This window comes from Schistocerca serialis, unplaced genomic scaffold (assembly GCF_023864345.2).
Source record: "Schistocerca serialis cubense isolate TAMUIC-IGC-003099 unplaced genomic scaffold, iqSchSeri2.2 HiC_scaffold_1458, whole genome shotgun sequence".
Taxonomy (NCBI): domain Eukaryota; kingdom Metazoa; phylum Arthropoda; class Insecta; order Orthoptera; family Acrididae; genus Schistocerca; species Schistocerca serialis.
The window spans coordinates 427,249-446,108 of record NW_026047689.1 but is presented as its reverse complement, the minus strand read 5'-3'; positions in this window follow the sequence as shown (position 1 = coordinate 446,108).

The following is an 18,860-nucleotide window of genomic DNA, read 5'->3' as shown; positions in this document are numbered from 1 at the left end:
ACGTAAGAACGGACAATCCTTCTCTCAAGGAAAATGTCTCGAGTACACTTCCAGACTAAACTTGGCAAAAGTCAACAGTTCACTGTGAACAAACACAATTGCTCTATAACATCTGATCGCTGAAAAGTATTTCACACCAGTCTGCAAGGTGCTACATCAGACTATTCTAATTTGCAACATACCGAGATTAACGCTGTATCACTTCTATCACCAGAATTCTCGCTCCTGATATCAGACTCAATTTACTTCTCCATATTCAGCAAACATTCTACTCTACCGTACCTGTTGTGTTTAATAACAATGAGATATTAGTAGCAGTATGCACACTACATAATGCGACCATCATCTGGAACCATACAGTCAGTCCACATTTAACTAAACACAATGAGACCAGAACATGACACGCATACAAAATGTGGAGGAAATCCTCTCTATCTGGTACTGTTGTCTCTACTTGACGTAAAAGATTGCAACGAGCAAAGCAATCCTAGTTGTATTGGAGACAGAACACCGAGGCCCGAGTTTCAGCACACGAAAGCAATTTCCCAACGACGCACACGAGTCTCCACACTCATCGGTCACAACGGCACAGCTGAGACGGTGACGCAAGTCGTGCAACTGCAGGTAATAAAATTACACTTACTTTGACTCATACATCGAGTAAATAAGTGTAGTGGAGAGAGTGTACGCCTGTCAACTCAGCTGCTGTCACCTCACTACACTCCCTGCGGCCGCAGCTGACGCAGCTCGCCGCTCCCCGCCACTCCGTGACTCCTGCCACAACTGTCAGCGGCCTCTCTGCTTGTGAGGCGCCAGCAGGCAAACGGCACAACACTCCGTGAGGCCGTCACTCACACTTCACTCACAAAGAGTACTGACAAGACGCAGAAGAAATGCTCAGACACAACATTGCCTTCACGAATCTTTTCAACAGTAAAATTTCTTCTCCGAGACCCTCGTTATTAACGTCTACACTGTAGCAAGATTCGTCGTTTCCCACAAGCTCTTGGACCGGAGAATCGTGTTCGCTTACGTAGTTCCACGGGAAACGGAATGTGTCCGTGTTGCGTGTGGCTGCACGCGCTACAGTCAAGTTCCCTACAGCTGTGTAATAACGTGGCAAACATTTAGCTGAAAACTGTTCGTCGAGCTATGGTTTAAATCGTCCCCTGATGCTTCATCAACTAAGCGTTTTCTTCTGCCTTGCCGTTTTTCTCCGTCATCAATCATTACATTCACTTCAGGTGATATTCCAATATTTTCCGCTACTTTGCAACTTTCTGCGTAAATAGTATCTCAACATTTCTCAGCTGATTTAATTCTTCCGCAGACTCTTCTTACTACTACTTGAAACATCTGTTTTTCTGGTTTGAAGTACAACTTTACGTATGTTTATTGCAGCCAATAATTTCAAATACTTCTGAATGCTCCTTAGTTCAATGTGTTGCTCCCGCAGTCCAGGTTATTAGCAAGTCCAACCGCCCATTGTAATCCTGGCCAATTCTCGGCAAATGGATCCATGGCACCTACCCACACAGACCCTCTCGTTGCCGATATTTTCTTTTAAAACTGTCCGTAGCTGCCACTTTCATTTTAAATGAGTTTTTTTAGAAACAGCAGTTGTACTGGAGACAGAGGAGAAACGTCATGGGGAAGTATCGCAGTTAACTCGAGTGCTTCCTTTTGCCGCGTCTTCCCCACGTGTAACTGACATTTCGTTCCTCTGTGTGCAACTATGACTTCCACATCAGACACAATCTTACACGCCTCCGCCGTGATATTAAACGCTCTTTAAGGAGGTAACAGAGAGCCATGTTATGCATCTCGCCGAAAGTTCGGGACGCGCCTGACGCCCTCCAGCTGGTGCTGCCTGCTGCTGCGGCTCACTGGAACGGCACAGCACGCTACAGCAGAGGGGAAACAGCCCAGAACTCCGTCCCCTTTCCTCGCATCGTCAAACACGCCGGAATTCACTGCTCATATCGCTCAACAACCGGACGCTAAATAGTCTGAAACGTGTTCCTGTTTAAACTCGTGTATGTAAATGTCTGGTTGGTATCTGAGAAACTGGTAAAATTTATGTTGATATGTAAATAGGTTAATCTCAGAGCAGGCCCGCAGAACTGTTCTAAAACTAAATTTTGATCGGAAGTATGTGAAGCACACGCTACACGATGCGAAATCCAGTCGAGGCACCACGTCAAACAATTCGCCTGCGAGAGAGCATGGCGTTTTCGATGAAACTTACAAGTGCTATTTGATTGCAAACAAATGATTCAGGTTAAAATGTTGGCCCTGAATGTTGTTAATGTTTATCTTCAGCCTCGCAAAGAATCACTGTACCAGCAGTTTTACGGTAATTACAGAGCAAACGAACACAAAATTTTACGCATCCAACTTTGTGTTAAAACTGTTTCAAAACTCACAAGGTAACACCTGTCTCAGATCATCTACCGATTTGCAACCTCTGAAGTGATGTACTTTCACAGATATATCCCGACAATTACACTATCTGACAGTGGGCAATGGTAATTAAATATGTTGGCCTACCTCTAAGAACGGAAGGTTCGTTTCTTCTGCAACCTATTTAGTATTAGTATAATGACAGAACTGTCAAAAACCAAAAAAGAGGAACTGAAGTATTCGTCTGACAAATGAGAGGAAGGTTCCAAGTATAACTATGCCTCACTAAGCCACAACAGCAACACACCCTTTCATGAATTACTCACAACCACACATGTCAGCACACTCCCTGGTGCGACGCGCTTACATACTACGAGTAAAATACTTAAAACGACTCACCACGCAGGAACTGGAGAATTTATTGTGATTTCGCACGCTGCGTTGATAGCTACAGTGCTGTGCTATAATGCAAAACACATTGTCCACCTTGGCACCATGATTGTTTACATCGTTTCATATTTTAAATATTTTGTGTTATGTTATTAGTTTTGGGGTAATTTCTACATTTCGTGTTTTTACTGATACCTCTGTGGTTGACAGCCTCCAGCTGGTCCAGCACAATATGTCTCCAGAACTGAGTCTGAATGCAGTGCTGGACGACCCACACCCTACATGAGAAAATAATTACGAAATATTATCAGCCCTGTATATGTTTATTGACAGTTGCACAGTAAAGGCTGATATTAGGAAAAGTATTCTGTTTTTCTCCCATTGCCAGTTATAGAACAGTTCTTACATGTTGCGACAGTCTCTAGGAGACTACAGAACAATCTGGCGAAGAAAGGTTCAACCGTAATTTCGTAACTGTAATGTAATTCAAGTGACGCAACGGACATCTGATTGTGCAAAAAAATGTCTTAGAGCTGAAGTGGAAAAATAATTAACATAATCGGTGTTGAGCGCACCGCCTTCGAAGAAAATGGAAAAATCTACAAAGTAACGGAGCTAAATAACTAGAAATATTCCAGAATTTAGTTTTAGACGTCTTTCCTTTGGCAGATTCTTCAAATACAACGTTGTGTGTATGTATGTTTTTACCTCCGCAACTGAATGAAGCGCAGAAAACTGGAGGTTGTCCCATAACGAAACTGCGGAACATCATTTCTCAGCGCTTCTATAATTACGTGTTTTGTGATTCTATAATCCGAATTTCGTGTTTGGTGCATTGTAGGAGATCGGCTTCACAACGAAAGATCCCACAAATTTTCACTCTTTTCTCAGATTTTCGTTCGTTTCACGAAGACTATGCGTTTCTGGGAGTTGAAAACCCGCCACAAAATTACAGCAGTCAAACTCTTCTACGAAACGCAACAATCAGGTCTGATTTTGTGACGAGCAATGACGGCGCTAGAGCGCGCTGAAGAACGGCGACTGCCGAAAATTCGGAACGCTCCTTTAACGGCCTTCGTCTTTTGTTCTCTGGTATTACGGCGCACTGCAACGGTACGGCACGCTTCAGCAGAGGGGAAACAGCCCAGAACTCCGTCTGCGTTCATCGCATCACCAAACACAACGGCATTCACAGCATATATGTTGTGATAAAAGTAAAGAGATATCTTTTGAAACGTGTTCGTATTCATTTAAACTCGTCGTTTTAAGTGTGTGGCTGGTATCTGAGAAATTGTTGAAATTTGATACCGAAATGCGTAAATCTCAATACAGTGCAGCAGAACTGTATAAAAATGTATGTGAAGGACACGCTACACGATGCGAAATCCCCTGTAGTCAGTTCATCAAACAATTTGCCTGCGAGAGAGCAGGCCGTTTTGAATGTAATTTATATACTCAACTAGTCTACAAAACTAATGATTCAGATTAAAATGTTGGCCCTTGATACTGTTAATACTTATCTTAAGACATGGAAACAATGACTGTACCAGAACTGCTTTTGTATTTATAATTCAAATGAACATAGAATCTAACACATCTGAGTTTGTGTCAAACTGCTTAAAAATTGACAAATAACACCTTTCTGAAAGAATTTACCGATCAGAAACGTCTGAAATGATATGATACCTTCACAGATGCATTCTGGTGTGTGGCGGAGGATACTGTCAGTACCACAGGTGTTTCAGCCTTTCCTGTTGCAGTCGCGAATGTGTTGTACTCTCATCAAAAAGTTTGAAATCGACTGAAAAACTTTACGCCCACAAGAGTTAACAGCTTTCATAAGTTTCAGCTCAAAGTATCAGTTCCAATTACGATTAGCCGAAGTGCCAAGCGCATCCTTCACGTACTTCCGTTCAAAATTTAGTTTTTATACAGTTCTGTAGAACTGCATTGAGATTATAAAATTGCATTGTCCTCCTTTTCCAAAAAGCTGCTTCACAACTGTAGTGGACAAGGTTCATTCTCACGCTAGGCTTACTGTAACTCAGGAACCAATCGAGAATGGAGCTGAAATTATGCCGTTTGTACTGACATACTTCCCATGTATCAATGATTCGGAACGGAGGACTGTAGAATATTTGGTAAGTAAAAGGCCGTGCCAGGTTAGTTCTCAGGGACGGTTCGAGAAATATCTTCCGACTACTCGTCTGTTAAGAGCTCTGTTTGGTTTTTCGTCCTTTGGCGACAGACCGACGTTGGGTGGCCACTGCTCCCAGAATCCGCGCAACTCGTGATGTGTTTACTACAACCGATCCAGCGCCGTCACGCATGCAGCACGCTATAATCTGGAGAACTTGGCCTTGAATTGTTCTCACTGTCTCAACGTGGTATTAGTTAACTGCAGGAGCGTCTACGGAAAGTTCTCAGAACTCATCTCGCTTATAAGTAGTAACAATGTCCACACAGCAGTAGGGACGGGAAGCTGGGTGAAGCGCGAAGTCAGTAGCAACGAGATTCTAAATTCCGGTCGCAACGTAGGTTGTAAAGAGAGGTCGACCACTGGTGTTTAAAGCAGTGAAAAGTAGGATTACATTAGAGAGATCAGTGGAGATCCCGAATGTAAAATAATTTGTATCAAGAGAAGTGTTAAAGCTGGATCAAACGTGGTGATCGGACGCTTCAATAGACTCAGCAGCAACAATGGCGGAACAGTTTGAGGGGAACCTGGAGAATATTTCGCGTGAATTTGCTGGCCATGTTATAGTTTTAGGTGGAAACTTAATGTTGCCATGTATACAAGGAGACTCGGGTGGCTAAAACTGGTGGTAGGGCCAGAAAATCATAATAAATTAATCCAAGTGCTTTACCCAAAAACTACCTCGAGCCATTAATCTGTGAACCGACTGGTAAAGATAAGATCTTACACCTGCCGGTAACAAAGAGACTCGAACTTTTCGTATCTGTTAGGGTAGAACAGGGAATCGTGGATCACAAGGCCGTTACAGCATCACTGAAGACGACTGTAAACAGGAATACAAAGAAATGTGGGAAGGTCGTTCTGCTTAGCAAGAGCGACGAGAAACAGGCTTCAGACTACCTGAGCAGTCAGCACCTAAATTTCCTCTGCAGTACTAAAAGCGTGGGTATCAGTGGGAGAAGTTGAAGAGTATCGTACAGTACGCTGTAGGATCACAGCGATGAGTTTAAGGCACTGATTTCCATACAAGTGCGCGTCGGCGCACGCCAGAACACGAGAGAACAGTACAGAAATGACAGAGATCCGAATGTCATCAATGGAACTCGAGCCAAAGAAAGTGTTCTTTGTGGGTAGCGATCCACACCTGTAACATGCTGCGTTACTCCCTACGTGACGAAAACCTGCGTAAACATTCAGTCTGGTAGTTTAGGGAAAAATGCTTACAGCACTTTTATCCACGTACAAGTAGCTTCAGGGGGCGACATTTACGCCGCGGGGAAAGTCGTAGGTGGGGGCGCGACGCGGAATGCGGGCAGCGAATCCGGCCGAGGGCCGCGCATGCGCAGAAGCAGCGGTGGGGGCGGGAACAGGCGGTAGGGGCGCTGCGAGCAGAGAGAGGGGGGGGGGAGAGAGAGAGAGAGAGAGAGAGAGAGAGAAGACCGGCCACGCGACGGGGAGGCCGAAACTAAATCGGGATTATCACTTAGCATATAAAATCTGCAATACTGTTTGGCGATTCGAGCTCCAGTTGCACTCGACAATTCAAAATTCAGCCGTGATCGCAGACACCAGCGTCCGGCTGGCAGTTAACGTCACGATATTAGAAAGATATTTTCCCCCGATCTACCAATAATTTCGCAGTTGTATCTCAGCGGGTTACATCTGCCTAATGGCCGTATACGGTGTACTAACACTAAACGCTATGTCGACAACAGTTGTTTCACTTATGAGACAAAACGTTATCTTGCAATACGAAATTTCTTGTGCAAACTTCAGCCATACGCAGTGTCATAACAATAACAAACTACACAGTTACAAGTATGTGAAGTACGGACATTTTTCCATTACTCGACGTATGTCGGTACAAAGTCCCCCTGAGCTAACTCTGTCTCCAGCACACGGCAGACCGAGTACACAGCCAGACCGCCCGACACACACACACTGCCTGCTACTGCCGTGAAAGGAAGCAACACCCGTGCTGTCGGCAACAGACCTACAACGAATATGATTACAACGATACTACAGAAATTGAGTTCATTTATCAAATTCACAACTTCATTCAGATTTGTGGCCCAGACTTCTAGAAAATTGACACGGAAAATAGGACACCCCGTTTCCATTTCTCATTCAAGTGCCAACACGAGATATTTCTGCATTATGGGCATTTTCCAAAAAGCGTGAGCGTCCAGTTTAGCAGCAGTATCAACTCCTGAATCCAATCGAGGGTGGAACGGAGTGGAGTACAGTAGAAACAGACCAACACTTCACCACCACTTACACACGTAATTTCATTGCCGCATCCTACACATTGCAGGAAGGCCATCCTTGGATAAAATATTGCCCGGTTTCGGCCGACAGTTGTCAATTCTGTATGTCTGGAGAGACGCCCACACGGATGTACCTCTTTGAATACACCGATTCTCGTCCGCCAACCCAAGTTAAGCTACTCTGGATGGCGAGCGCCTGTTGGCTTTAGTCTTGTTCTTTCGCGTCCTCTCATATTTATACCCAATATTGCGATAGGAACTGCATTACACATTTCGTACCACGTCGCACGCAATCTTCCACACCGTCGCCGTGGTGCTGGACACCATGTGTAGAGGCGACACAGCGCACTCCTGTACCCAGCTGCCGGCTGTAGCGAGGTGTGAGAGGTTACGGCAAAATACACACCGTGTCCACCAGAACTCAAAGTAGTGCCGTTAAGTCGATCTCACGTCGTACACAATTCCCGCCACGCCCACTGCTTACACGTTTCGTCATTTATCCACAGCCACAGCTACACAACGCCCAGCAAAGAATAAATCCGCACCATCACCTCATGAGCGTAATTCGTGTTAAAAAAATTCTTCGCGTTCAGTCTCGCCACCCAGGTCATAGTGAGTGCCGTGAATGTTTCGCAGCTTGCTACGGAGATTTAGGATTGGCGCCAACTGAATGCATCAAAGTGAAACACGCATCAAAGGCAGACACCTGTAAGGACTGTGTGAAGAACAAAATTGTTGTTAACCTCCCAGATGAGCGTTTAAATAGTCCAGCATGTGGTTCGTTGGGACTGAAATGCTCGATAAAACCGACTGCTGGTTCTCCGAAGTGAAGAAATCGTAGGCAGTTACTCTCGTAAAGAAACGGCCAACGATAGTGACTTAGATGACCAGCAAATGTTTCCGAAATAAATTTAAGAGTTAAAATTTCCATGCCGCAAGTACGGAAAGCGTTGGTGTATGGGATGAAAGAACGTGCTGAGAAGTGTGTGGTAAGGAATGCTTACATACTGGTAGCCCTGGTGGAAAGCAATCCGATGAATAGGAAGATGCAGAATAACGTGAAATCCGGTCGTTAATAATCGCGACGTTTAATATACACACTTTGGACCTATTGCTATGAAGCAATAGAAAAGTCAATCAGTGACAGAAACACCATCTTGCATGACATGATTTCCGATATTGCTAACGATGTAAGGAGTGAAAGAATTTGTAGCTTCACCAAGTTGGACTATCCGCTCCCAAAACATCGCAGAAAATCACGTCCAGAAAGATAATAAAGAAGGTACCGAGAAGAAGGTCTTAAAAGTATATAATTCATATTTAGCTGTTGGTACGTTTTGTTTGATATGTAAAGAATAGGACCGCTGTTCACAGTGAGTCTACCGTGAACAATGAAACCAGTCTCTGAATTTGGGATAAAAGGACGCTTTCATAGAGAGGCGTTAAGAGGCGGATACAGGGTAATACACATTATCACTGTGGGTGGGTCAGGTGTTCATTGTTACCTGTGTCAATCGGCTGGAAAGTGCAGGACTTGTGGAAAGGTCGTCCTTACCCACAGACAAAGTAGTGACAGACTCATCGACATCTGGAAAAATGGCAACATGAGTGTTGTTACAGTTGTAATGCGTCACGCTTTCCTTCCGCTTTCACGAACCAAATCCCTCTTCTTTCTAGATTTGTGTTTAGCTGAACGGAATGAAACTAAAAAGCTACTGTCTTTCCCAACCAGAATTAATCATCGAAGTGTTGCCAGAAAACAGTTCCACTCTTCCGCTAAACAGCTACTTTGTACATTCCGCGTCATATGCTGATAAATTAAGTTCAGCCTCTGTCACATCTGTAACGAAAAAAGTATTTTCTATTTCTGGCGACAATTCTTTGGGGCCTTTCGTCTCGCTACGGCTGCTTACGTCCGTCTGAGCAGCTGCCAGGAAGCGCCAGGAAACAGGCGCCACTGCGCACGCGCGGCGGCGACTGCGTGGGAAGCCCGAGGTTCCTGTGAGCAGTTGCCAGCGCGTTCGTGCGCATGCGCAGAGCTGGATTCCGGTATGAGCAGTGCCTTCTCCCGCTCCTGGCTACTTGAAACGCGGCTGTTTCCCGTATGAGCAGCAGCAGCGAGTAGCCAGATGCTACCCAGAAATTTGTGGCGGCACCCATCAAATGCTCATTAACCTGCTGATAAAAAGAAGGCGAACAAACCCATTGCTACATTTCATATAGGACTCTGTAGACAGCATTCGAGGTTCCAGGATGTAATATTAAAATCGTTAATAAGATGTAATCGCTTACCAGATGAAAGACGGATATACTTATTTGGCCATATGTCAACACCGGTTTTCCAGTAGCTCATCTTTATTTGGAGTTAAAGCCCAGCAGGTGGCAGAGTAAATGGTGGCAGTCAGAACACACAGCTTAACCTGCCGAGAAAGAGCAGGAGAACAAACCTGTCACTGGACAGGTCTACTGGGAGTCTGTTATTTGCACTTCTGGATTTTGTACCTACTACGTATCTCTCAGACGCTGAGAGACACTTCTGAGTCGCTTATTATTCGCTCGCAGTCTTTCCTCAGGGCAACTGTGTCGCTGGAAGGTGTGTTCGTTTTTGTCATCGCTGCTGGGATGAAGGAAACATTTTTTTATTTGGTGGCACTGCAGTCGCGCGTAGTTAGATTCATTGTTGAATTAGACAGCCATGTGAGGGGAATTGAGATTTTTCATTAAAGATTGTTTAATTTTCACTGTAAGGGTTTTTTCATGTCTGTCAATTATTTTTCTAACAATTGTGAGAGTAAGCATTTGACATAAATGTTGTCCTTTTTCAATGTCAGTGCATGTTGTAACATAAATTTCATACAGTTAATAATATATCAGATAATGTAAAAACAGTTTGTTAAACGAATATTTCACCTAAGAGCATTGTCCACATCCTCGGTCCAAGTCATTTTTATTTAAAGCAGTCTCCCACTCAGTGGTGTGTACAACACAGTTTACTTGCTGGCTGGAGCATCGGCAGTAAGCTCTCAGCAACTGCAGTCAGAACTTTGCAACTGGCGTGCGCAGAGAACCAAGCACTGCGTTTCCAAGCAACTACATTACGAGGTGAGACATTTCCATTTCACGATCTGTTTGCTACGAAAATTATCAGCGCACAGGGACCATTTCATGTACAACATTATTTGCCAGATCACTGAAGCACAGGGACAACTTTGTTTAATTCAAGAGATTAACAGTACAGTTTCAGCAGAGCATTTCCATCGAGGAACAGGAAATTAACAGATTGGAGCTTTTTCCACGCACAAACAATACACAATGGTATACACAATTTTTCACTGACCCATCTTCTGTTCTCGACAATATAGGTGAAGAATCAAAGCCAAGGTAGACACTTGTGAAGCAGCAACAGACGAACCAAACAACACACCGAATGGGACAGATATTTCAGCACACCGTTCACAGAATTCCTAATGATTCAACTTTTAGTTTTGAAGAATAAAAATCCGCCAGACAAAATAAAAGAACTTGTTTCTTTCCCCAAGTCATAATGTTTACGTCATCGTGAATTGATTGACATTGCAATTACTAATACAAAAAAGGCAGCTGAGGAAAGGAAAATGCTAATAAAGAAGGTAAGTCACAATAGAAAATTCAAAGTTGGACAAAAAGTTTTAGTTCGAGCGCACCCGTTGTCTTCTAAAGCAAAGAACAGGTGTCAAATATTTGTATTCCTGTATAACGGACGATTTCGGAGTCGACGAATCCCACTTCCGAACGTAGTACATCTTGAAACACTCAGAACGAAAGTTTCCAGAGGTTTCCATCACCTCACCAATATAAAACCTTTCATTGTATAATTATTTGACTTTCTGCTCTTCCTAGAGATGACTACACCATACCAATATACAACACTTATGTTCTGACAACACGTATTTCATTTTCTTATGACGTCAACCGGTTGCGCGTTGTAGTTAAGCTTTTTCTACAGGTTTTATTTCATTGACATGTATGTGTACATGAAAAATAACAATTTTTTCTCATCCGGTACTATAAGTACAAGCCACTTTGTATGTTAATTTTCACTGTCATTATTTTTATGTAATAGATACAACAGAGCACATATCACGTCATGCTCTAACATAACTCACCCCGATCTTTACATTACATCATTGTACAAGCAGAGATTACGTAAAAGAAGAGAGCAATAATTTTTTTCGTCAATGACAAAGGCATCACAGAACATAAAAGCAACACGAGAAACAATAAATCGAATTTTGCGCGTCGTAAAGCATTTTCTCTTACAGGGTAACGTATAGAAGTATGCAACAATGGATTCCAGACAGTACTGATAAAACAGATAGAGTATATATTTTTTCACAGGTATAACACGTACTGTCAGTAATCGGAGGAGATATTCAATTTAAGCGTCTTGCACTGAGATACTCAAAGACTGAGATATAACCAGGATTTCTTCATTCACTGTCAGAATTTTATTGTAGGTGTCGTATGTGAAGTGAAGACTTAAGGCTTCATTATAGATGAAGTATGTGTAGCAATGATTTATAGATTTTTATAATGAGAATACGATGAGATAATAGGAAGTGAGAATGGCGAACTTTTTATGGTTATTATGCAGGCGTTTATTATTTATGACATGAAGTGGCATATTGATGTTAGGTATTGTCACGGACTGCGTGATGATTTCGCCCTTGTTGCATTCCTTGTTGATTGTGTTTTGGTGTGTATCTCTGACGAGTAGTACTTTAATGGTTTTAGAAAAGATGTTGCAAAACGATAATACAAGGCTACGAATTTACAGGAAGATAAACACATTGTTTCAAAAATATGCAATTTTTTGTGAACAGCAATGAGAAAGTTTGAAGACGCTTATTACGATGTACTTGTTTTGATGAATTTCTGACTTTGCTTGCGCTAGTGTATTTTTTTCTCATTTACAGGGTAATACCATTTCTCATTCTTTTTCGCCTCTAGATAATAGACTTAACCAGAAAGAGATAAATTCTTAATTGTTTCCGTTCTGCATCTTGACCTTACTTTTTCGTAGATATTAAGTACTCTTCCTGGTACCACTTAAATTTTGCATTTGCGGCAGTTTTAAGAAATCGGCACGTGCATAGGTTAAGGTTTCGTGAACACGTTTTCGTTTGCTTTATGTTTTGTGACTCAGAGGCAAAAGACAGATGTAATAATTTCTTTTTTTTTCTCTCTACAGCAGTAAAATATTGTTCACATTTCATTCCTTTCCTTCCCTTTAGCCTATATCCTTATGGGCATCTACTCGAGTATATAAAAACATACACACTGCAGAAATCAGTATTGTACGCATGCATAACAACACGAGTGGCAGACGCATGCTTGTGTGAAAAGTAAGAAGACAGACGGCAATGTTTGCCTACTGATATTCTCACAACGCATTGTACATGTAGTGGTTACTGTATTTTAATGTTTCTTTTCTCTCACAGCGTGAAACCGATTTCCATTATAATTATTCTGTCTGACATGTCACTGCCGACACAGCAGTGTATATTGTAATTTGAATATTCGTAAGAAATGCTTGTTATTCTTTGTTTTTTAATCTGAGAATTCACCATAATTTATGTAGTTTTAGATAAATGTAAAAGATTTATTTTCTTTCACTGCGTTGTAACAGGATACACGTACTTTGAGAAAAGAGCACATTGATGGACTCGAGTAGAGTTATTCTCTGCACTGTGAGACAGTTGGACGTATTATGGACGTTTTCCTTATGACGGCATGCCACATCGATTATCGTGATTTTAGATGGCTTCACAGACATTTTGTTAAAGTGACGTGGAAGTACCTTTTGTGAGCGGTCTGGCTCTGAGTTGTCACTGGGTTCATTGTGGACAGGTACAGCATCCACCAAGTCCGCCCTCAGCCGCCTCCCACACAGTCAGGGTACGACGCTCTCACCTGGTCAGATATCACAGCGTTGTGAGTGCTGGAAGACACTCCAGCATGAGCTGCGTAGCGCACTGTGTACACTCGTGCCAGCAGCTCCGTGTACGAAAACCACGAAAAGACATTGCTTCGATACACATTTGCTACGACAAGCAGACGACGTAATCACAGCCAGTCTCACGACATTTTGTGTAGAATAACGGCAAAGGAAAATGCCGTGAATGGCATTTTTCCCACAGTTAATGACTTTACAACTAGGCCACACAAATCTAGTGGACAATTTTCTTTAACTTGTGCACACTGCCTTCAAACGAAATGTAGCGCATTCTAAATACACCTAAACGCCAGTGAAATCAACATTTGTAACTTTACTTGGAGTGCACGTGAGCAAGAAATGGACGATGATTTTTGCAAATTAATTTATCAGCGACGGAGCACTGCCACTTACAAAACAAAAAAGTTTTTCATGACTTGTTTACACTGCATATATGCCAGTCACATGTATATATTGCATATTCTGTTATATATTTATGTTTCTTTATAATATACTACTCTACTTCCTACTATTTTTGTGTAATATTACGCAGACGAATTTTTCAGTACAATATTTGACATGTGCAAACATGCTCGTGCAAAATTCTAGCTGGAGAGGCTGTGGGATAGCGAAATAGATTGTGAAATAGGTCTACTGTAAGTTTCTTCTTCTTCTTCTTCTTCTTCTCCTTCTTCTTTCGAATAACCCATTTGGAGGGTACGATGAATCAACTGTGAGTACTCTTCATTGTATTAGATTGCCTTAGTTTCCAAATTTCCTTCACCCTTTCAGAGTGTCGTTCCCTTTCTTCTTGAGCCCGCTTTCGTCTAGTTGTTTTCTTTATCTCCTCAAATTCTGTCTTTTGAACTGCCTTTCTGAAATGTGTTCTGTTTTCTATTATGTCTATTGTAATTTCGCGGTTTTCCAAGTCCATTTCAGTCTCTATGAACCATGCGGGCTAGGATTTGTAGCTATAGAGTAATCTGAATATACGTTTGGTTAGTCTGCTGTTATCCATTCCGAATATACCTCCAAAAAACTGTAGTCTTCTCTTCCACATTACATCACTTAGTTTTTCAATTTTCAAGTACAGCACTCTGTCTGTTCTTAACCTGTGCTCAGCATTATCGTTTCTTTTAGTTCCATGTATTTTCCTTAAAATTCTTCTTCCGACTTTCTGTGAGTTTGCCATTTGCATTTCGGTATTTATACGTACTATGTGTGCCTGAGACGCCAAACGACAATGTTGAGTCTGTTATTCTTCACGGGCAGTCTGGTCAGAGTCTGCCTGGCAGCGAGGATCGCTGGAGTTGTGGCGTCAGAGGGGTAGCGAGGCAGGCGCCGAGCAGCGGACTCGTGGCAGAGTAGGCGTGGAGGCGGCCGTGGGTGCGTCTGAGTTAAAGTGAACTGTGTCTGAATATTGCGAGACAGGGGGGGATGATTTGACTAGTGATTTGGAATGAAATTAGAGCAGGAAAGAGTATGAGGTGGATTGAAGTGGAATGAAGGCAACATTTCTTATTTAGTGACACCACAGTCGCACGTAGCTTGAAACGTCCCCTTAGAAAAATTATACATGACTGTGCTTAAACTGACACACAATATTTTTATTAGCGCAACGCAATCTGACTTTGAGAAATCCCTATAAAGGAATGGCCCTGACTAAATTAACCTATTCGTTTCACAAATCACTTACCTCACAAAAAACTTCGTTACTCGAACTATTGCAATACAGTGAGCACTACTACTGCCAGCTAAATAAAAGATTCAAACTACAGAAGGCACTAACTACTGATAGGCATAGTTAGCAAATGAAAGATTTTAATAGAGAACAAACAATGTATTTACCTTAATAGTCATAATATACATAGCAGTTCATGACATCCATTCTTACAAATGTACTGTTTCTCTCACTTCCCCATATCCACTACTGCTGGTGGCTCGCCTCCAACTGCACAACGCTACGCGCTGTTCACAGCCAACTGCCCAACGCTACAATAGCGAGTATTACAACAATGCCAACCAGCCACAGACTGCACAGAGCACAGCCAGTGATTTTCATACAGAGCGCTACGTACGGCGGTGTTAGCAATTTAAGAACCTAAACAGCTTACTTACATAGCCCCCATGCTCCCCACAAAAAAGTTTTACAAATTGTTTTGGGCAGTGGCCAATAATGATTTGATAAAATTTTTCATAATTACAATAACAAAGATATCAAATGCACACACTTATTGATACAATGTTGTTCAAAAGCTAAAATTTTCTCACAGTCCGTAAAGACAGTCCTTATCATTCATCACAATAAAATTGCAGTGTTTTTTTTTTCAAAGTCTGAGCAGTAAAAGAGAATGCACATGGAAATAATGGATTTCCATGCAGTCTTGAAATAGTGTTGTCCTTCCAACGGAAAGACAGTGCTGACTCTTGACATGCAGACAGGTAATGGGCCACAACAGAGCAAACCCACAGCAGAGTCAGTCGAAGTTTTGAAGAATATTGGTAGGTAGGTTATCACAGAGCAGACCCACTGTAGTCTTGGTAGAGATTATGCTATTGCTGTGCCACCAGAGGTGCAGTCCTTGTAGAAATAATGGTACTGGTGAGTCATCAAAGGTGTAGACCCACTGTAATCCTTGTAGAAATAATGGTATTGGTGGGTCATCAAAGATGCAGACCCACTGTAGTCCTTGTAGAGATGGCCAGCAGCCATCTGTTTGGCTGTGCAGGTGCACAATCACCATTGAAGAGTCTTGCGGGTAATATAGCAAGTCCATGAACCACCACTTGTGCACTCACAAAATTTTTTTTGGAATGTCCTTCGAATCAGCAATGCTGTTATCCAGTCCCTTGCTGAATTATTAACACACATGCAAACACTATCAGTCCCTACTTCTCACATATTGTCCATATACTATGACCAACAGAAACGTGTGCAGTGAAATGTAACTTACAAGTTAGTTCATTTGATGAACTGGTGTCAATTACAATTTTATAACATAAGAATACAATAACAAAGGTACAAAATACATAATTAAAAACATAAAAATACAGATAACATTTGTAGTAATACAGGCTTTACGAAACAATAGAAATGAACATATATACATCAGTGTTACAGGAATTATGACATAAGTAAATCCATAAAAGATCAGAATAACTTTTGAATCATCAACTTCTCACATGAGCATTAAAACAAAACAGAATAAATAATGTCTAAACATATTTACAAAGTAAATATATTATTAATACCAATTATATTTGAGGATAACAGTATTCCTCATCATAGTGAATGTAGCTTAGTATTAGAAGAGAAAGAAATTCTATGAAACAGTACACAGAGACAGGAAGAAAACAAATACACAAGGGTACACAAACACATAGTGGGATAACACAAGGAAAGGACAGGGTTTGTTTTACTACAGTATTTTGCAAACAAAACTTTCTTTGCTTCTCAGAGATCTCCCTTCATTCTTCATTATTTCCAAAAAGTCCTATCTATACCTGCTTTCTGTACTTTTTTAGTAAAACTTCTCAATGCATTTCTTCCAATTCATCGCAACTCATTCTCTTATATAGTCTACCCCTCTTAAGCTAACTTAAATCTACTGAGCTCAGATGCTAAACTAAGGGACGAGGCAAGGCAGCAGCACAAAACAATTAATACAAACAGCAATGAAAAAAATGGAAATTGTCAAAGCAAGCAGCATAAATTAGCAAATCAAATGCAATATTACAACTAATATAAGGCAATGCGCAGCAAACAAGAAAAATAAATCCGTAGTAAAACTGGCTTAACAGTGTAATACAAAGTCAAATTCAGCAACATTATGCCTGGCAAACAGCAGCAGCAAATGTAATAACTTGTATCTAAACATGACAAAGCTCGAGCAGAAAAAATATTACAGTAAAAATGGCCATGTTTAATACCTATGTCACATCTTAACACTAGAGTGATGCATCACCTTAACTTACACTACTAAATAAGTTACCAGTCATTGACAAAAATTATGTACGCAATTCCTGTGAAGGGAAATGTCTTTTTGTGCTCCCTCATTTTTTTGGAATAGATTATAAAGTTATTATTTACTGGATCTGTAGGCATAAAATATTTATATTAGTACATCTATAAAATTTTATTTTAACCAATGCTGCAGTCCAGCTAGAAACTAGATATTAAACAAAATGAGCAATCTCTCAACTGGAAAGACAATAGATGTAAAATGTTTCTCATCATTTCATTAGGCATTTTAGTAAATATCATAAATTAAGAGCTCCACAGTGTAATCATATGTTTTCGAGTTTGAGTGTGTCATATTTGCGATGCTTTCGACAAAGAAATGTCAATAGCGAGGATAATGGCATCTTCTTTTTTTCTCCACCTAATGGCTTTCTTTTGTCAGACGACTATCTCTCAGCTGGGCGCCCAAACCGCATTACGTCAAGTCACTTACCTTTCTTACTGAAATATTTACGACAGCAGTTTCTGCTACAGTGACAGTCACATATAAAAATATTTTCACAGGTTGAGAATTTGTTACAAATGTGTAGAAACAAAATCCTGTAAATATAACAGTGCCCAAAAAATTTTCATCGGCATTGTGATACATTCACGAATATACACACATTTCATAACTCTTAAAGTACGATTCTTGTTTCCAACATCCTTTTCATAAATCAGAGTCCCTAACCACTACTCCTTATTCCTTACCTTATTACACATGTACATATTCGTCGACACATCAATCTTGCAGCGACACTTAAATATTTCATCATAATAAATACATAACATAACCAAATTCCTCATATAGCATCAGATTATTGATCATAAACATACCTCAACAGCATAATACACATCGTTGTCATAATAATAACATCATAACAGATCAATCACATCTCAAAATCGTCGTAGCTTTCTGAATATTTTAAAACCTACAAAAAATTCTCCGCTCGTTTCAAAAGTGTCAGCTACCTCAAACGTACTTTAAAAATCATGATCCCATACCAAGTACGACATTCAAAGCTCTCATAGTATCACAATGGTTCTGAAAAAATATGAACAATTCACAAACTACAGACAAAATACAATTTCATAAGTGTGAAGTTATCCAACTGTGTAATTGCGTAAACATGTGTCACTGACGTAGGAAAAAGAATGTTTGTTTCTCTACCAAATAATCAGATATCTGTGTAATTCTGTGTTACAGAAATATGGTACCGATGTGTAAAGTTGTATAAGCAAATACCATATTCGCTAGGGCTCCTTGTGTTTGCCAAACACATGGTACACAAAGTAAGCGTGTACCCCCCTGAGGATTAATGTAATTATACCCTCAGGTGTTACAGATTACAGCAATGGAATGAAATGTATCATGGAAAACTTTCTTTGTAATTAAAAAATCTTGAAAAATAAATGGTTTAAGTACAAAATTAATCACTCAAATGCGTGTCCTATAGCGCTAAATGTGCGTCTTGCTGTAAGATAATTCTGTGGAACTGTCGTAGTTATCGTCCTCTGTAGGCAAAGTTCTGCTGAAGTCAATGTACTTACCTCATCATAAACGAAAGTGAAATGCTTTGCGTATAGATATTGTAGTTATTACATACCTTACTGTGATAAAGAAAGTAC